The 21,474-nt window shown below is 40.9% G+C and overlaps 1 protein-coding gene across 1 annotated transcript in view; it reads right to left on the minus strand.

The window, feature by feature from the left end:
• ELAPOR2 (endosome-lysosome associated apoptosis and autophagy regulator family member 2) overlaps positions 1 to 9,611 on the minus strand; it is a 170,852-nt gene extending 161,241 nt beyond the window's left edge. Inside the window, exon 1 of the mRNA XM_038556669.1 lies at positions 9,484 to 9,611. The gene's annotated coding sequence lies outside the window, so the exon portion shown is untranslated. The remainder of the gene's footprint in view (positions 1 to 9,483) is intronic.
• Positions 9,612 to 21,474: the final 11,863 nt, after the last annotated feature.

A 21,474-nucleotide genomic window follows, 5' to 3' on the forward strand; every position in this document is an offset into this window, starting at 1 on the left:
GCAAGCATTTATTATGTATTTACTATGTCAAGCATTGTTTGGGGTCAGGGGTAAAGCAGCTTATTTTGAAATAGAGAAAGAAAAAGGAAGGGAGAGAGGGAGAGAGAATATAGATTGTAGCCTGTCTTTATGGAGCTTGTAATTTATTGGGGGGGGGGGGTCATAAAAACAAAACAAATAATTAGAATATATATTATAATGGATGCTGAAAAGTGCTATGGAGAAAAATAAAAGCAAAAAATAAGGATAGAAAGGAAGAGGGTGCTATTTTCAACAGGTGCCCAGAAAAGGCCTTACAGAGAAGATGACAGCTGAGCAGAAACCAGAAGCAGACAAGGGAGAAAGCCAAGCAAACACCTGAGTGAAGGAAGGTCCAAGAAGAGCAAAGAGGTGGCTCCTGAGAAAGGCTCACACAACACATTCCAGAAAGAGCAAGGAGACTCGGGAGGCTGAAGCCAAGTGAAGAATGGAGAGAGTAGTAAGAAACAGCCTTTCTTAAGCCTCATTAGAGGCTTAATAGAGGCTGGATCCTATTGGGTCCTGTCAGCCGCCATTGGTGCTTTGGTTGTGAATGAAACCTTACAAGAGCTTTGAGCAGTAGCATAATGCTGTTTTGAATTGTTTTTATGTGATCTCTTACTGCTCTGTTGAGATCAAACTAAAGAAGATGTAGATGGGAAGTTACAATTCAGGCAAGAGAAGATGGTGGTGTGGTCGAGAAGGTGAAAATTTCTGACCAAATATATCTTGTGGCAGAGACAATAGGGTTTACTGATAGACTGGATATACGATGTGGGAGAAAAAGAAGTCTGTGAAGACTCTAAAGTTTTAGGCCTGAGCAACTGGAAGGGAAGAATTCTCATCAAAGGAAATGAGGAAGGAGTAAGTTTGGAGCAATGACAGGAGCTCAGTTAGACATGTCAGCTTGGAAGTAACTATCCAAGTCAAGACACCAAGCTTTGCTTCCTGGGAATCCAGGGAAAGCTCTGTGCAGGAGATATGAGTCTGAGAGCTATCCACATGGAGATGGTATATAAAGCCTAGAAACCAAATGATATCACCAAGAGCATGAGGATGACAAAAAAGATAAAAGGGCCAAGGATAAAGGCCTGAAAAGCCCCAGTGTAAAGAAGTCAAGGAGATGAGACAGAACTATGAATGTCAGAGAAGAATCACAGTGAAGCAAGAGAAAAACCGCTTGGAAGACAAATCCAAGTCTCAGCAGTGACAGAGCGATCAGGTCCAGAGTTTCTGACAAAGCAAGTAAAGATGAGGAGTAACAGCTGGATTTGGTGAAGAAGAGGTCATTGTTGACCTAGAAGAGTGATTTTCGGTGAAATGGTGAAGTAAATGACTTGTAAGTGAACCAAGGCAGACATTCAAATGAAGCAATATTTTGCAATATACCATCTTAAGATATTTTATCACTATTATGGAAATATTTACAAAAAAGTGTTATTGCCATGGGAAAATGGTTACAAGACAGGAAGAGATATACTATGCACTCACTTGTGTGGTTTTGAAAAAGAAAACATGTAAGTAGAAAATGACCCCAAGTGGAAGAACTAGAGCTGACTTTTTTAATACTTCCTTTTATTTTCTAAAATGTTCACAATGCACAACTTGCATAATTAGGAAAAATGCTCCTGCAAAAATACTTTCCTCTCCACTTTCCAGCCTTTCACACTTCCATCCATCCCCTCAGAAACACTGTTCTTAACTTAGACAAGCATAGTAACTACTACCTGGCATTGCATTAAAATTTGCAAAGTATCTTCAAATGCACCAGATTCTCCCAGTAACTCTAATATGGATAAGGCAGGAGTTACCATCTCCATTTTCAGAAAATGACTCAAAGAGGTTGATTTGCACATGGTGGCAGAGCTCAGGTGTGAATTAATTTTTGATGGCCCTTGATACATCTACTGTAACAAGAAGACATTTTGCAGTTGGAGCAAAAGATATATGCAACAATCTCCTCCCCATAAGTAGCAATTATTGGCAGACATTTACCAAGAAGGCTGACCATACTTTTTTAATATTACCATTTTTCTATTCCAATGTCTATTTCAGAGAAAAAACATTCATTAATTTTCATGAGTGGATGGTTTTTCCATCAGGCGTTAGGCTCCTAGAGAGGGATGACGATGTCCTCTGCATCCTGTATTATTAGCAGCAACTGGCCTCCTTCTGAGTGTATAGAAGATAACAAAGAAATGCTTGCTGATACACTTGATGGTAATGGGAGGATCTCATGCTCTATTTGATGTGATTACTGTAGGAGTTTCTAAAATGCCCTGCAGAAAAAGCAAGTCAGCTTCAGTTGCAGCTGAAGGAGCTTTAACAATGAGATCCCTGGGTTTCAGGCAACTTAACTGTATTCCTCACCTTATACCTAGGACACTGGTTCCCCTACTTCAGGGTACAGCATAATCCCCTGGGGAGATGGTTATAACAGACTGCGGTGCAAAGCCCAAGAAATCCCATTTCTAACAAATTCCCAGGTAATTTTAACACTGCTAGTCCTAGGATCACATTTTGAGAACCAAGGACTTAGAAGAAAAAAACCTATAAAAGTGAAGATTTGAAAAAAAAAAAAAAGTGAAGATTTGAATAAGCAATAAGTAGTATCCTGAATTCCAGAGCTATAAACTGAGTTGAGAGTAAACTTCAATATATCCTGATCACTGGGTTTTTATTTCAGAGTCTTAAATTTGGTATAACTGAGAGAAGATGTCAATTACGATTAAATGTACTACAAAGATCAATTTCTTTTTATAATGGAAAAGGTGGAAGCCACCCACACTACTTTATTTTCAAGGCAGTGATTAGTGCTGCCAGAAAAGAGGACCTACATCTTACTCATCTTTAAAACCTTCAAGTGTCTTACACATAAAGATACCTAATCACTGTTTGCTGAGTAAGATGATGAAATCCTGCCCTCAGTGAGCTTATCATGTACTTTGAGGGGAGAAGAGGAGGGTGTTCAGAGCCTCTAGTACAGGTATGGACCTTTGCAGGACTTAGAAAAAGGTGCCCCTTCTGGACCTATGAAACGGGTATAGGTACTCCTTCCTGCAGAGGAATACAGAGCTGTACCAGGACAGCTGGCTGGCCACACACACAGTGGATGGATTCTAGCTCTCACCTGACTCCACTGTTGGGTGCCCTTCTACAGGGCACAACTCACCCATCCATACAGGGTGGTCCTGTATGTGCAAAACATTTGTACAACAGCATACACATGCCAGAGGGTAAACAATGGGCTGTGATTAGAATTCAGAGAAAAGATCCTTTGTCTTTAGCAGTTAAAGGGTTGTGGGGTTAAAAGAAGGATACAGAAATTGATCCCCACCAGGAGGCTTCCTTTGTCTGAGATGTTCTGTAATCACCAAGCACAACCTTCATCCAAAATCCTACTCATCCTTTAGGTCCTAACCTAAACGTCTTTTTTTGGGAATATCCCTTACCCCAGACTAGAATGGCTATACACTCCCACTGCACACAGCAACTTCCCACCCTATCACTATGGCAAACATGTTTATATGGTGGGTGATATTTTGATTCTGCCCCGAAGAGATTATAAACCACAATGCAGGCAGGGCCATATGTTTTGTTCATTGTTCTACCGCCAGTACCTGGTACTTAAGTACACAATAAATATGGGTTTAATACTGAAACAGTACACATAATTTAGATTAAGAAATGTGAAAAGGGACAAGAATTACCCATGGTTTCTTCAGGGGGAAGGAAAAGACAACCAAAACTTGACTGGTGTTTTCTGACAATAAAGAATTATTATAAGATCCAAGACACTTCTGAAGAATATACTATGATATGAAAATGTGCCACTCTATACTATGCTCTGCTATTTCCATCCCTTGTGCTAAAATATGACACTTCACAGAACTGTCAACTCTTAGTTTTACATTGTAAATATTGATGGTGTGAATACTTGTTCACATTTGCCTAAAACATGAGAAACGGTTCTGAGCACAAGAACTTGAAATGGAAAATCACCTCCCCAAGCCTAAGAGGCAAGATTAATTATCTTAACTGCTTGAAAACAGAGGCTGAGTCCTAACCCCTTTCTAGACAGTGTGACTTTAGAATCCCTGACACCCTAACCCATAGCTCATGACCTTCAGAGGCTGCCTGCTGAAGGACACGTCTCAACTGCTGCTCTCCAAGTCTGAAACAGAATATATGGCCATTTGCAACTCTTCTGATTTACATGGACTTGGAAGACTCAGTCTCTTACCTACATTATATAACCCACAAAGGCTGTATAATAAAATTCTACTCTATCACCCCCACCTCACCTCCCAGTTAACACTGAAGCCATCCCCACCATTTCACAGAAATCACCCTGGCATTGAGTACCAGAAACCCAAAGGTCAAATTCAATCTTCTCTTTTCGGTCCTCATATTATTTGAGTTTCCTTGGTCAAATGACACCAGAACCATCTCTTTTTTTTTCCTTCAAAGGCTTTTCTCACCTTCCTCGCAATCTGTACTGTCCGTTTCCCTTACTCTGGCATTACTTACGTGTCTCCTTTGCCAATGCCTCCATTTCTGCCACCTTTAATGTTGGTAAAACCTAAGTCTTACCTTTTGCCCTCTCTGTTCTCACTCCCTGAATGATCACATCCAATAAAGCAGTCTCAACCATGCCTTTTATTCAAGTGATTTCTCTTATCAGCCCAGACCAGGCTCCTGAGCCACATGGCATGATACCCAACTTCCTACTGAGCAACTCTACTTAAAGTCAACCTCTCCAGGGGTACCTGGGTGGCTCAGTGGTTGAGCATCTGCTTTTGGCTCAGGGCATTGTCCCAGGGTCCCAGGATCAAGTCCCATATCAGGCTCCTACAGGGAGCCTGCTTCTCTCTCTGCCTATGTCTCTGCCTCTCTCTGTGTGTCTCTCATGAATAATTTTTTTTTTTTTTAAGTCAACCTCTCCAGAACCAAGCTATTCATCTTGTCTTCCTCACAGAAGTTAGAGGTACCATCTTCTCATCAAGCCAGGACCTTTCATTCCCTCACCCTCCACATCCAATCCCTGGAAATTCTACCTTCCAACAGCATGCCCCCTTTGCCGTCTTCATTGCTACTCCTTAACTGAGACCTGTCATCCTTTACTTGGACCACTGCAATTGCTCCTAGTAGGTCTCACCTCTTTCAGTCTCCTACCACACTAATATGGATTCCATATTGGTGCCAAACTAAAGCATTTTTTGTTGCTCCTGATCTTTACATTTTTCCACTGCTCCTCATCATCTACCAAATGAGGGCCAGCTTCTTAGTATGACATAGGGCCCCCCTAGGATCAAGCCTCCTCTGCTTGCCTCGCAGACCCATCTCATTAAGTTCTCCATAGCATGCTACATACCAGCTACAACCTATTGTAACACAACACAGTTTGTCTTTCTGCCCTTTTTCAAACTGTGGGATTTTTTTTAAAAGATTTTATTTATTTATTCATGAGAGACACAGAGAGAGAGCCAAAACCATAGGCAAGGGGAGAAGCAGACTCCCTGTGGAGAGTCCGATGAGGGACTCAATCCCTGGACCCTGGGATCTCAACCTGAACCAAAGGCAGATGCTCAACCATTGGAACTACTCAGGTGCCCCTTCAATCTACACCAGAAATGTCCTCTGAGCCCACACTCACATCTCATCCCTACTTGCTTGGCAAATACCTCCTCATTTTTCAGATCTCACTCACCTCTTCTACAGGGCCTTTTCTGATCTAACTAGATGTGACCCTTTCTTTCTTCTCTCATGACCCCAAATCACTTCACTGCTTTGTTTACATTTCTGTCTCATCCTTACCCAATTAAATTTTATTTTTCTAATTTGTAATTTCCCATCATCTGACATGTTGCCTGGCACATAGCATAAGCTCAATAAATGCCTAAGGAATAAAAACTGTTTGCAAAAAGTCATCATTCTCAAGACTCAGAGACCAGTAGAATTGTATTATGCAGGATTTTAGAGCAGTGAACTAAGAATCAAGCTAATCTGTGATTTAATTTTCCAAATTTAAATAATGCATACATAATCCACTTAGTTCTTTTTACTCTCATGCACTGTATCTCCTAATACTTTTACTCCATCTCTGAATCATCTGTTGGCCCTTATCATTATTATTTTTTTTTTTTTTTTGCCTCTGGCAGTCCCATTAAGTCCGATTATTCAATGAGTCAAAAATTCCATTCCATTCCATTCTTGGATAAACCTATCTTCTGAACCTCTGAAATCTCCCCAAAGACCCTTCCTGAAATATCAGGACCCAGGTCTACTAATCCAGCAATAATCAACTTTCACATTTCCATGGATATTTTTCCTTTAATTTATGTTAATCTCATCCTCCCAATAGAAATAGGTAGGTCTGTTTTTATAACTATCATTCTACAAGCAAAAAAACTGGTGCCAAGAAACCCAGAGGATGCTTATCCTTCATAAGTTTTCCCATGCACAGCCTGAGAAATTAATTCTGCGCTTTCTGACATCCAGTCTTCGTATTTTTTTTTCTTTCAACACCATTTATGAAAGTCACATCCTCTTGTCCTTCCTCTGCAGGCACACTGACTTTATTTTTTTTATTTCTGTCTCTAAAACTATAGCTTTCCTGTATGCGCTTGGGCTTCCACCCTGCTGATCTGATTACCAGCTGAGCATTCATTCCAAAGTCATCATTTTTCTCCCCTTTTCAGCTCTGTAATCCCATGATTTGACAGAGGAAGCTGTACTTGGTGAGTTTCACCTCAGAGTCCCATCCTCTGCAAAAACCTAAGTGAAACGTCACCCATAACCCAATTGTCTTTTTTTTTTTTTTTTTTCCTGAACTCTGGCAATTAAAACTTGATTGGCCCCAGGCCAATTTCCTGGGCCTCTCTTTTGTCTTCCCTTGCTTTCCCCTAAAACCAAGCAAGGAAAATCAGTCTACAGAACTTAATCATGTCTACTTTTATAAAAATTACTGATGAGGGTGAGACTCAAACCACAGGAGGACAGTGAGTTTTAAAATCACAGACTTTTCCATCCTTTTCAACATTCTCTCTCATTATAAAGAGCTGGTCTTAGTTTCCAGCTTCTGATCCTCACTGCACCCTCTCACTCTGCTCCCAGCACATAGTTTTCTGTTCTATTGCGTGACATTCGCCTCCTTTTCTATTACTCAATTGTAGAAAGGGATAAACAGGTAAGAGCGAACACAAAACAGTTACTTTATGACTTTGTTCACCAGAGTTAGCCCACCATTCCATAACTCTACCTCAGAGGACACCTCCTCCCTACCTCCCAGCACAAACAGGCCCTAACCCTCAGAGCCTGAACAGCACCGGCTTTTCTCCCTTTCCTCTTAAAAACAATGTCAGAGAGAAACAATAATCAGTTCCATAAAACTGTCTCGGCTAGTTAGACCAGATGCCCAAAAGCGGAGTCAGCCCCTGTGAGACTGGTTGGCCTCTCCTATTTCCAAAGGAACCTCTCACTCTCAGACATCTCACAAATGTTGTCAGTCACCAAGAAGAATATCAATGCATCTGTGCATCACCATTTCTAAAATCACAAGCCACAGGCAAGCTCAATACTAGCCTCCTATATGAGTCATGCATTTCTGCTTTTTATGGGGGGAGGGGGGAATTCAAAAGAGATCTCAAGGAACTGAGTCAGTGTAATTTCTAAGTCAGTGCAACAAAGAGCTGGGAGGAATTGAAGAGAGCCTTCCTGAACTTTCTGTCATCTTCCCGCCTCTCGTTTCAGCATTTCTTTTTCAGCTGCAGGCTCTTACTCTGTTCTTTCTAGGTGTACATGTGTGGTCCATGTGAACGTCTCAATGATCAGCCTAGTTGTAATGAGCAAAAAGCATCCCTCCTCTGGCCTTAACTTTCACCCTAACATTTCAAGTAGATTCTTCATTATTAAGAATCAGTGTCGAAAAGAGCTTAAGACATTTCATTTCAAAAAAAAACAAAAACAAAAACAAAGGTACGTTGTGCATTTTGAGGCCAGGGGCTGGAGGCTAGGCTTTAGGTTTGTCCTGTTAGAACTGTTCGATCTGAGGATGTCCAAGAAGCAGCTTTCTGTGGAAATCTGGAAGAATGGATCCTTCCCAGGTGATAGGTGAAGTTGAAGAGCACAGATTAAACTACTAACTATATTGATAAACTCTGAAGTTAAACATAGCTGTTTGTTGAGAGCTTGCCCTGATTTCCCCGACTGCAACATTCCTGCGTGCTCCCACATATGCCTTTGATTTGATTCACTCTCATTTCAGTCTATCCTGGGACTCGTATTATGGGAGAGAAAGATGAAATTCTGAGGATGATGGACGATGTCCAGAACACATATACTCTATAATTCAAGCCTGGGTAAAATTCAAAAGTTACAGCACCACACACAAAGCAACAGGGTCTGGCCTGTCTTCCCGGAGGGGTTATTGGCTAACCTATTTTTGCTATACAAAAATTAAAATGAACCATCACCCTGATTCCTAGCAATCTTCCTAAAAGCAGTATCCACTCCCCATATCCTGCCCAACATAATCACTCAAAGTAGGTCAGAAATGTTGCTTCCTTCCCCTCATTGATTTTCATTAAGAGGCTGCACTTTCTGGAACACTAAAAGGAAAGATACGCACCCACTACAAGTACCAATGACACCCCCCGTAAATTTTTGGCACATTAAATCCAGTTCCCCTAAAAGCAGGAGAAAATCTCATCACCCGTGATTTATTCTTTTTGGCTGTTAATCAACAATAATCTCCAAGTACAAAATAAACAGTGGCCGTGCTTCAGCCAGATGAACACCTCCCGAAACGAGCATGTTCGCTCTGTCTTTTCTCATTTTCTAGATAACCAACCCGCCTCCGTCCTAAGCACACACTCTTTTATTCTCCCTAATTCATATCCACATTGTGCCAGGAGGATGCCGAGCGATCCCACACACCGGCCGAGCAGGTCCCCGGGGCCTCATGAGGCAGCCGAGCGCGGGCGACTGGGAAGAAGGGGTCTGTAGAGACCTGCGGGGTCTCGGGGAAGGGAAGGGGGCGCGGGGGGCGCGGGGGGCGCGGGGGGCGCGGGGGGCGCGAAGCCCTCTCGTGACACCACGCGGCTCCCTGAAACAGCCGTGAAGGGATGGGTCTCCAGATTCCCCCAGCGGGGCTCCCCCAGGCTCCTCGCCACCCCACTTGCTGAAATCTCTGCCAAGGCCCCGGGTCCTGAAGCCTGGCACTCGGAAGGGGGCGCCGCAAAGTCCTTGGGAGCCCTCCGAACGCGGGCGCCAACAGAGGAGCATCCCCCGAAAGGCAGCGGAGCCACACGCCCCCTCTCGGCCGGCGCCCCGGCGGGCAACTTCACCCCCGCGGCGAACCAGGGCCCCGAGCTGGGGACGGCAGGAGGCGGCGGCGCCGGCCTCGCCCCCCGCCCCCGCCCCCGCCCCCCGCGAGCTCCAGGTAGAGGACCAGGTGCGGCTCACCTCCAGGCAGGGCGGAAGCGGGCGGCCGGGGGAGGGCAGGTCCCCCGCGCAGGCCGCCCGGCAGCCGGCGAGCGCCCAGCAGCAGATCCAGGCGGCGCTCCAGGGCGGCGCGAGCCCGGCGCGGGCAGCCCCCGCCCGCCGCCCCCGGCCCCGGCCCCGGCCCCGGCCCCCGCCCCCGCCCCCGCCCCCGCCCCCGCGCCGCGCCGGCCCCCGGGCGAGGAGCCGCATCTCCGAGCCGCCGCTGTCCCGGGTGGGGCGCTCGGCCGGCCGCTCGCCCGCCCCTCGGGTCCGCCGGGGAAGCTCGGCTGCGCTCGCGGCCCGGCAGCGGGCGCCGGTGCTCCCGTCACGCCGGAGGGAGGGACCGCGGGGCGCGGGCGCGGGCGCGGCGCGGGGGCGGGGGCGGGACGCGGGGCGGGGACGCGGGGCCCGGGCGCAGGTGGCGGGGGCGGGGCGGGGCGGGGCGGGGCGGGGGCTGCGGCCGGGCGCGGCCGTCCCGGGGGGTCCCCGGGCCCGCTGGGGGGGGCGCTCGGCGACTGGGGTCTGCCCGGCGGCGGCCGCCTGGAGGCCCTGCTCCCCGCCTCGCGCCCGCACACGGACGCGCCCGGGAGCGGCCCCGCCGAGGACCGCAGCGACGACCGGCCCGGCTTCGTGCGAGACGCGGCGGCGCGGAGGAGGCGGCCGGGAAGTGGCGGCGCAGTCCGCGACTCGGTTTCCTCGCCTGTGTCACGAAGGCGGCGGCCGCACCCCCCGCAGAGGCCGGTCGGGGTCGGGGACCTGCTGCACCGGGCGCCCCGGGGAGTGCCGGGCCCGCCGCGGCCGCGATCGCTGCTGGAGTAACAGTGCCCGCAGGTACTGCTGCTGTTGGTGCCGATTCTGGGGGAAAACGCGTAACCTTGGGCAAGGAAGCTCTTTTGTTTCTGGAGGAAGCAGTTTTTCCTCCATGTACAACTCCTGGGGTACTCTTCGTCTTTTCTTTCATTGAAAATATGCTGAGCCGGGGGGTGGGCGCTCCTGGCGAGCAAAAGGGACCTGATGCCTCCCTCAGTTTGGGGGATCTCAAAGGTCCCTTCTCGCTCCGTAATTCTGTGCTCACTTGAATCATCCTATTGTTCAAAAGAAGACCCAAGTTTCGGATAATTGAGTACGCGAAGAAATGTACCTGGCAGACTCATAAATTGACCTGAATGATCTGTGTCTCTATCTCTATTATTTTTGTAATAAACATTTCCACATGGACCGTGAAACTCTCTCTCTCTCCTCTCTCTCTCTCTCTCTCTCGTTCTGATTATAATACTGTATGTTTATTGTAGACATTTTGGAAAATACTTGAAAGTATCAGGAAGAGCGTAAAAATTACTAGGGATCCCATCAATGAGACGTGACACCATTAATGGTATTAGCATCCTGAAGAATTTCCTTCTTGGTCTGTCAGCTGCCTGTGTACTATAAAACTAGAATTATAACTTGTAACCTGCTTCTATTTTTCCCTTAACAACATGAATATTTTCTTAAGTCACTGAAGTCTCTGACAACACAGCTTTAATAATTGTCTAATAACATCTATGTGCTTTGGAGATACATAATTTACCATTGGATATTAGGCACTGTTTCTCAGGAATTGGATGTTATAAGTAATTCTAGGATGACTGCCTTTTATATATAATCTGTTCACACTTCTAGTTTTCTATGATGCCTTTCTAGACTTGAAATCACTGGGTAGCACTGTATGTGTATTTTTAGTTTTTGATGAATAGTGCACAAATTCCCTCCAAAAATTTTATATCAGTTGTTTCCAGCTGTTTGAGCATTTATTTAACATCATTCTAGATTTAATAATGCTTCATTTTTTAAGAAGATTTTATTTATTTATTTATTTATTTATTTATTTATTTATTCATGAGAGACACAGAGAGAGAGAGAGAGAGAGAGAGGCAGAGACACAGGCAGAGGGAGAAGCAGGCTCCATGCAGGGAGCCCGATGTGGGACTTGATCCCAGAACTCCAGGATCAGCCCTGAGCAGGAAGGCAGATGCTCAACAGTTGAGTCACCCAGGTGTCCCTTAATAATGCTTTAGATGTTTGCCAGTTTGGCAAAAAAGGGAAATGCTATCTTATTAATATTTTTTAAATGTATTTTTACGATTGGTGACATTGAATAATTTTTCATATATATTTACTGGCTATGTATTTCCTTCTCTTGTCAGTATGTGAATTTTCCACTGGCACTCTGGCCATTTTTCTATTAAAGCTCCATCTTTTTTTTTTTTTTTTTTGACTGGTTTGTAAGCAATCTTTTAGGTTTTATGTACTACACATTGTTTACCATATATGTCACAAATACATTTCTGAGTTTGTAGTCTTTTAATTTTGTTTTAGGGTGCCCTTTTTTGCAGACTGTCATCTTTATGGACTCAAATGTAACATTTCCTTTTGTCATTTCTTCCTTTGTTTTATCCTTAGAGATACCTGTGCATCTACAGTTCCTGTAAATGCCTATAATTTCTTATTTAGTTATATTTTCTTTTTACAAATTTTTTATTCTTTAATGCATCCAAAATGTATGAGTCATATCACATTATTTTTTCATAATATAATGAGCAAGACCTAACAACATGGCTAATGGACAGTTTTTTTCCTTGTAAAAATAAAGATTGTCCAATTCAGTGCACATAGGTTAAATGACATTTACAGATTTTCCCAAGTGAGACATCTTGTCACTCTCCATAAATAACTTTTCTACTAACAATGAAGTCACAGAAAGAGAAATTTAAAAATAATACCATTTATAGGACACTGGTTCAGAGTCTGACTCTTGATTTTGGCTTAGGTCATGATCTCAGAGTTGTGAGATTAAGCCTCACTTTGGGCTCCAAACTCAGTGAGGAGTCTGCTTGAGATTCTCTCTCACGCTCTGCCCCTTGCCCCAGTTGCCTGTGTGCTCTCTCTCTATCTCTCTCTCTCTTTCTCGGTAAATAAATAAATAAATAAATAAATAAATAAATACTTTTTAAAGTAAAATACAAAAATTATACCTTTTACTATTGCACCAAAAAGAAGAAAATACTAAGGAATAAACTTAAACAAGGAGGTGAAAGATGTGTACTCCAAAAACTATAAAACATTGATGAAGGAACTTGAAGATGACACAAACAAATGGAAAGATATCCTATGCTCATGGACTGGAAGAATTAATATTATCAAAATGTCCATATATACAAAGTAATCTACAGATTCAATGCAATCCCTATCCAAATACCAATAGCATTTTTCACAGAACTAGGACAAATAATACTAAAATTTGTATGGAACCACCGAGGACACCAAAGAGCCAAAGCAATTCTGAGAAAGATGAACAAAACTGGAGGTATCACAATTCAAGATTTCAAGATATACTGCAAAGTTGTAGTAATCAAAATAGTATGGTACTGGCACAAAAATAGATACAAAGATCAATGGATCAGAGTGAGATCTTAGAAACAAATCCACATTTATATGGTCAATTAATCTACAACAAAGGAGGTAAGAATATACAATGTGGAAAAGAGTCTTTTCAATAGATGAGGACTGGTAAAAGTGGACAACTATGTGTAAAAGAATGAAACTAAACTACTTTCTATCATCGTACACAAAAATAAACTCCAGATGGATTAAAGACCTAAATGTGAGATCTGAAACCACAAACATCCTAGAACACAGGCAGTAGCTCCTCTGACATTAGCCATAGCAACAGTTTTCTAGATATATCTCCTAAGATGAGGAAACAAAAGCAAACAGAAACTATTGGGACTACAACAAAATTAAAAGCTTTTGCACAGCAAAAGAAACCATCAAGGAAAAAAGAAAACAACCTACTGAATGAGAGAAGATATTTACAAACAATATATTCAATAAAGAGTTAATATCTAAAATCTATAAAGGACTTACACAACTCACACCCAAAAAACAAATAACCCAATTTAAAAATGGGCAGAGAACCTTAAATAAACATTTTTCTCAAGGCACACAGATGGCCAACAGATACATGAAGAGATGCTCAACATCACTAGTCATCAGGGAAATGCAAATCAAAACCACAATGAGATATCACTGCACACATGATAGATTGACCAAAAATCAAGAAGAAAAGAAACAAAACTTTGGTGAGAATGTGAAGAAAAAGGAACCCTTGTGCACTATTGGTAGGAATGTAAATTGGTACAGCCACTGTGGAAAACAGTATAGAGGTTCCTCAAAAAATTAAAAGTAGAATTACCATCTGATCCAGCAATTCGACTACTAGGTATTGACCCAAAGAATATAAAAACACTAATTTGAAAAGATATATGCACCCCTATGTCTATTGCAGCATTACTTACCATAGCCAAAACATAGAAGACCTAAGTGTTCATCACTAGACAAAAGGTTAAAAAAAGAAAAGATGTGGAATATGCACATATATATATGTATACTGGAATATTACATAGCCATAAAAATGATGAGATCATGCTTTTTGAGACAACATGCATGGCCTTAAAGAGTTTTGCCATGTAAAATAAGACAGACTGAGAAAGACAAAAACTATATGATTCCACTTCTAGGTGGAATCTAAAAAAAAAAAAAAAATTGAACAAGCAAAAAGCAGAATCAGAACTATAAATATAAAGAACAAACTCTGATGGTTGCCAGAGGGGAAGACATGGGAGGTTGGGCAAATTTGAGAAGGGGAGAGGGAGAATACAAGCCTCCAGTTATGGAATGAGTAAATCATGGGAATAAAAAGTAGAACATAAGGAACAGATGATGATATTATATTAGCGATATAATGGGACAGATGGTAGCTACCTGGGTGGTTAACATAGAATAATGTATAAACTTGTCAAATCACTAAGTTGTACACCTGAAATTAATGTACAGTGTATGTCAACTATAGTCACAAATAATAATTTTCTCATAGCAGTCTTACCTATAGAAAAGACCTTGACTTTAGGTAATTAAAAGCAGCATACAGACTGGCAAAGAAAGGAAAATTTCAAGAAAACTCTAGTTCCCTCGTCCCCGTTCTGGAATCTAACTCAGATTATTCAAATGGTTTGTGATGATCTGATCAATAATTTTACTTTTAAAAGTCTAGTTAAAAAAAATAATATAAAATTCCTAATGAAATTTGAGGGAGGGGGTGTTTAATTGTGAAGGTTTAAATAGCTTAAAGTCACTAGGTGGTCATAAATTTTCCACTTTCATTTATGCAGTACTTACCTGAAAATTGAACCAAACTTTGCTAATCATCAAAAGTCATTGCTGTATCCAAATGATACTAAACATATAGATTTCTTTAAATTTTCTTTTTTAAGTTAGATCAGATGGTAGTGTAATAACTCCAAATTTTAGAGATTGTCTAGGTACACAAAGATTAGGGAAAAAATCTAAATCAATTCAAGCAATAAATTTTCTAAGAATCCATTTTAAACAGTCAAAATGAAAAAATTAATGAATTTTCTGTATTTAGTTAGCAAAGTGATAATAGTTTTGACAAATGTATGTTGTTTATTATACACTCAGGAGGACAGGTGTTTCTGGAAACCAATCTGACAATATACATTAAGTGCCTTTAATACATTTGTGCCAGAATCCAGTAATTTTTAGTTTCAGGACTTTAATTTATGGAACTAATAAGTAAGGAGTACAAAGTTCTGTACAAGAATACTCACCATTGTCTAATACAATTAAACATGAAACAGCCCACGTCTCCGGTAGAGGAATGGTTACATGAAATTACACTACTTCACATGGTAGAACTGTATAGATTTTGTAAACTATGTTTCCCAAAGTATAGTAAATGAGTCAAGGAAATGTTATCCTATAATGTTAATGTAAAAAAACAAGAAACAAACTTTGATAAACAATATATTCCCAGATATAGTGTGTAGGGCAGGAAGTAGTGTTTAAGTGTGCTTTGTAGAAGGAATATGACTAGAAATCAGTATGTTGGCAGTGATAATCTCTTAACAGTGGCATACAGATATTTTTCCTTCTATTTTTTACAGATTCATTTTCAATTTTTTCATAATTATCATAGGTTATTTTCACAATCATTATGAGTTATTAGACTGTTTGTGTTCTTTGATGCCTACCAATCCTACCTCAAGAAATCATCAAAGATATATACAAAAATGTAAGGACAAAAGTGTGCACCAGTGTTATTTGTCAAAGAAAATAAATAAAACCTAAATACCTAATATAAGGGAAACAGTTAAGTAAACAATAATATTCAGTGGTATATCATCTCAACCCAAAGAATTGTTTAATGAAAAGTCTCTGACAGAGGGAAATGCCCTCAAGAGAATTTCAGTTAAATGGGAAAAGTCATGACACAAAATTTATATACAATTGATACATCCAATAAAATAAACATATAAAAAAATGAACAGGAGGCTAATTTCAGGGGTGATTGCCTAGGGAACAAAGGAGACTGAGTTTGGGAAGGAGTATAAAAGGGACTTCACTTGCACCTTTATAGCTGAAGGGAAAGAAGGAGGGAAGGGAAAGAGAAGAAGGAAGTATCTGGAGCAAATATGACAAAATGTAACACTGTTTCATTAGTGTTGGGGGCTATTCTTACAATGGCCAACATTTCTGGAGCACTTGATAGGTAGATACACTGTTCCAAAAGCTTTCAGAGCACTATTTCATTTAACCCTTAAAACAACCCTGTCTCATAGGTGATCTTACTGTCCTCATTTTACAGGTAAGCAAATAAAGGCACAGGTGGCTCAGCAAGATGGAGGGTGAGATTTCAAACACAGGCAGTCCAATTCTAGGGCTCAAAAGGTTAGTTTGTTTTTGGTTTGTTTGTTTTTGGTTTGTTTGTCTTAATTTATTTTTTTAATTTAAATTCATTTAATTTAAAAGGTTAGTTAAAAAAAATAAAATAAAAGGTTAGTTAAAAGGTTAAAAGGTTTGTTTTTGGTTTATTTGTTTTAATTTATTTTTTTTAATTTAAATTCATTTAATTAACATATAATGTACTATTAGTTTCCGAGGTAGAGGTTAGTGATTCAACAGTCTTATATATAATATCCAGGAGATTAGTTTTATTACCCTCTGTATTTTTCCATATTTTTTAAATACTTAAAAATTTAAATTACACATTGAATATGATCTTTACTAGTTTTTTTTTTAATCCATATTAAAAAGACTGAAAGGGATAGACCAAATGATTCACAACGATGTTTTCTGGAAATATGATCTGGGTGATTTTTTTTTCTATTTCTCCATATTTTTTCAACACTTCTAATTTTTTTTTACAGAAAATACCTATTGGTTTAAAACAAGATTTAAAACAAGAAAGCTGAAGTATATTAAAATAGAGTGTGATCCTTAAACTATTCTTCTATCATATCCTGCATTTTATATATCAATTTGTCCACCATATTTTAGATAACTAGTAGGGGAAGAAGAATGGGGGATTGGGAAGGATAAATAGAGAGGATTCAAAGAGGAACAAAAATGCTTATTCAAAAAATGGAAAATAGGTCATATGAAGAAAGGCTAAATTAGGGTGTCTTGATTTACTGTCTCTAAGTCCAGAAAGACTTTTACCAGTGAAATATATGTCCCTTCCTCTCCATTTCCTTCAAGCATCAAAACAAAACTATTTTTAGTAAAAGGAGAAAAGTTTTTCACTTGGGTATACAGTTATACCTTCCATGAGAAGTTGTGGAGATATTAAAAAAAGATTATGAAGTCAGACAAACCTGGATTTAAAGTCAAAACTCCATTGCTTGCTGGCTGTGTGATCTGGGGAACATTACTTACTCTCCCTTGGCTTCAATGTCTTCTCTGTAAATCAGAGTTAAAAATGCGTAGGCTTGGTTTGCAATGAATTCATAAATATAATGAATTAATGTGCCTAAAGCATTGCCATGCTTATTGATGTATTTGTAGCTCTTTATAAACGTTTCTTCCTTTTTTCAAAAAGATTTTATCTATTTGAGAGAGAGAGAGAGAGAGAGCACAAGCAGGGGGTGGGGCAAAGGTAGAAGCAGGCTTCCTGCTGAGCAGGGAGCTAGATGCAGAGCTCCATTGATTCCAGGAACCCAAACATGACTCAAGCAAAGGTAGACACTTAACCCAGGCACCTCTATAAATGTTTCCTCTTAGGAAATAAGAGCATTTTTCTACTTGAGTCCAAAAACCCCCATGGTGGGCTGGGGAGGGAAACACATTCAGTGTCTTCTTAGAGATCAAGGATTTTCTCTGATAATTTTTTATTTTGTATTTGCATTTTGTTGATAATCAGAAAGATTATATATGTATACATAAACATATACTTTTTTTAGGTTATTTGCATGTTACTCTTTAATGCAAAATGTTCCTTTGTTTGCACTTGACTTTATGACCTCTAAGTTTCACTCCCTGTATGCCAGCCACACTGGCCTCCCTGCTGTTCCTTCAACAAACCAAATGTGCTTCTACCTTAGGGTCTTTGTATTTGTTGTTTCCTCTGCCCAGAATTCTCCTTCTTCTTCAGGTCTTTACTCAAATGTCCTCTTTACTCAAATGTCTCAGTAAAGACCTCTCTGGCCACGTTTCTAACATCCCTGACTCTCCCTACCCATTTCCTGCTTTACTCTTCTCCCTGGCAGTGTCATCATCTTGCTTGTTGCCTATTTTACTTATTGTCTATTTCTCCTCACTAAAATGGAAGTTCCATGGAAATAGGTTTTGCTTTTGCCTTCAATCGCTGTGTTTCCAGGTCTAGTACATAGGCACACAATAAACATAGGTGGCATGAATGAATACATTATGAGATTTTCATAAATGAGAGCAATTAGTTTGTTACTGTTAATATGAAATATTTCAGATGCATAACAATGAATTTAATAGTTTCTAAAATTCATCCAAAGATGAATTTGAGGGGAATCCTCAAATTCTTAATTTGAGAAACAAAGGATGAGTCAGGAATAATGGAATCCACTTTATCCAGTGTAAAGAAAAAGGAACTTAGTGCACAGTATTGGGTACTTTGCAAAATGTCTTGAGGGACCAGGGAACAGTGCTTGGATTTACACAGCCAGGAGGATTCCACAGCTAGGAATGATACCATACCATCTCATAATACTGCTGTGGTGGGAACTCCACTGCAGCCTCCACATACCACACAGCGCATGTGATGTTAAAAACTAAACATCCAAAAAATAATAATAATAACCCTAAATATCCAAACCTCTGTGCCAACTAGAGCAGAAGACCCAAATGGCCCTGTTGCCTTGTCAGCTGGAAGAACTAATCTACACTCACACAGCTGCTGTTTCACATTGCTCACCCCCTTCTTCTGAATCTCATGTGAGGCCATTTCCTTGGCAAAAATCTAGTTTTAGTGTACAATCTGGTTACAAAGGAGTCTTGGGAATGTTTTGGCTAGCTGTCTCACCTCTTTGGTTCAGGAAGACATGAAGTAGGACACATCGGGTAAAAGTGAGTCAAAGTACACTTTCTGCAGCAGTTCCCCCTCCTGCCACTCAACCTATGAAACACCCGCCCCCCTACATTAAAACTTCCATCTCTGGGGGATGTTCATTCCTCTTCTAACTCGGTGACAATCCCACCTTGATATCCTGAAATCTATCAGGTAAATTATAAAGTTAACTACCACCAATCCACCATATATTAAAAACAAGGGGGTTGCTATTCAGTAATAAAAAGAGAGGAACGATAACATGATTATAACTTGGAGGAATCTCATAGGGCTTTTTTTTCTGTTGTTTTAAAGATTTTATTCATTTATTCTCACACAGAAAGAGGCAAAGACACAGGCAGAAGGAGAAGCAGGCTCTCTATAGGAGACATGTGGGACTCCATGTGGGACTCCATCCCGGGACTCGGGGACCACGCCCTGGGCCCAAGGCAGGCGCTAAACCGCTGAGCCACCCAGGTGTCCCTCTTATAAGCCTTATGCTAAGGGAAAGAAGCCAGTCTCGAGTGTACACACTGTATGATCCCATTTATACGGCACTCTCAAAAAGACAAAACTATCATGATAGAAATCAAATCAGTGATCATCAGGAATTACAGTGGTATTAGGGAAGGGTGACAAAAAGGAATAACACAAGGGAGATTTTGGGGGAGTGATGAAATTGTTTTGTGTCTTGATTGTAATGGTGGTCACGCAAATTGACGTATGCATTAAAATTCATAGAATTTGGGATGCCAGGGTGGCTCAGGGTCTGGGATCGAGTCCCACATCAGGCTCCCCACAGGGAGCCTGCTTCTTCCTCTGCCTATGTCTCTGTTTCTCTCTCTCTGTCTCTCATGAATGAATAAATAAAATCTTTAAAATAAATAAATAAAATTAAATAAAATAAAATAAAATAAAAAATTCATAGTATTGAACACCAAACAAGTCAATTTTACTGTATGTTGAAGAATTAATTAAAAAATATAGTGCAACCCAGTGACTACTAAAGTTAAAACCACTAAAGTTGACAATGTTAGGTTTTGTAGACATTAAATATTTATTAAATTTGAAAAAAACTAAGAAAACAAGAGAGGAAAAACAATATACTATTATTACATACATACAGAAACAAGAAAATATGAATAGGGACAATAGTTTTCATTTCAGCAATTGCTTCCAATGTTACCTTTGGTATAGTATACCTTTGGTATAACTTTCTTCACCTCCCTTTATGCTAAGGCAGCCGGTCAGCTGATCATGATTGTTTGGCGAAGCAATCCAAAACTGAATTCCTGACTGGTCTGAACTTTCGTGACCCTTAACTGGGGTTGCTGAAATCTCCTATTAACTCTTATCAGTATATATTACAATACTAGGAGGCCCTCCAGAGGCATTCCTGAGCTCCATCAATGAAAATCATAGTAAACTTTTTTGTTTTCTTTTTTGCCTCCTGGTCTATTGTCAGGAGGAGCCCTAAAAGGCCAAATGGCCATCTTAGCATCTCAACTCCCAGTTCAATAGTCTCCTTTGGTGGAATATTTCTCCACTAAATACTAAGACCTCCAAATTAGCAGCCTCTAAAGGAACAGACTTGGGAAGGAAAAGTTTTGCGCTTTGTTCATTCAATGTAATGATGAAAAATACTACCCCTACTTCACTCCTCAATTTCTGGACCAACATGGTCTGGTTTTGGAAGAAACATTATCATATATTAGTCACTAGTTTGGAGAATATGCTTTATCCTGTTGGCCACCACTCTGATGTCAAAAGGTACTGTCTACCAGCTGACACAGTAAATCAGTTCCTTCCGTTATTCTGCTATATCATAAGCTAGGTGCTCTAGGTCAATGTTTTGTGGAAATAACCAGCCACGGGCACTGACCTGAATTATTTCATTGTGAAATGAACTTCTTGATTAAAAGTAATATTGTTTGAGAAAGCAATATTGTGTTGTGTAATAAGACATGACATAGGGGATCCCTGGGTGGCTCAGTGGTTTAGCGCCTGCCTTTGGCCAAGGGCATGATCCTGGAGTCTCCGGATCGAGTCCCACGTCAGGCTCCCGGCATGGAGCCTGCTTCTCCCTCCTCCTGTGTCTCTGCCTCTCTCTCTCTCTCTCTCTCTCTCTCTCTCTGTCTATCATAAATAAATAAATCTTTAAAAAAAAAGGCATGACATAAATAAGTCATTAAGTCAACAGAAGCAGCATACTGGACCGAGAAAACAGTCTAGATTAAGCATTTATTTCAGTGAGGATAAAGCACTATTCATTTTGTAATGTAAAGACGCCAATATAATCAACCAGCAGTTAGATTGGTCCCCTCTTGATATCATCCAATTTCAAGAGCTCACTGTTGGTCTCTACTGCTGGCAGATTGAGCATTCAGCGGTCGTAAGAGACCCAGGTCAGCCTTGGAGACAGGCAATTGATTTTTTATTAAAACATGTACCGTCTTCATCACTGCTCTAATGCACCATTGTTTATGAGCTCATTGACACAGTGCCTTAACCAGAGAAAGGAGTTGACTCAACAGAGTGAGTCATTTGGTTCACTC

The sequence above is a fragment of the Canis lupus genome, chromosome 14, assembly GCF_011100685.1.
Source record: "Canis lupus familiaris isolate Mischka breed German Shepherd chromosome 14, alternate assembly UU_Cfam_GSD_1.0, whole genome shotgun sequence".
Lineage (NCBI taxonomy): Eukaryota > Metazoa > Chordata > Mammalia > Carnivora > Canidae > Canis > Canis lupus.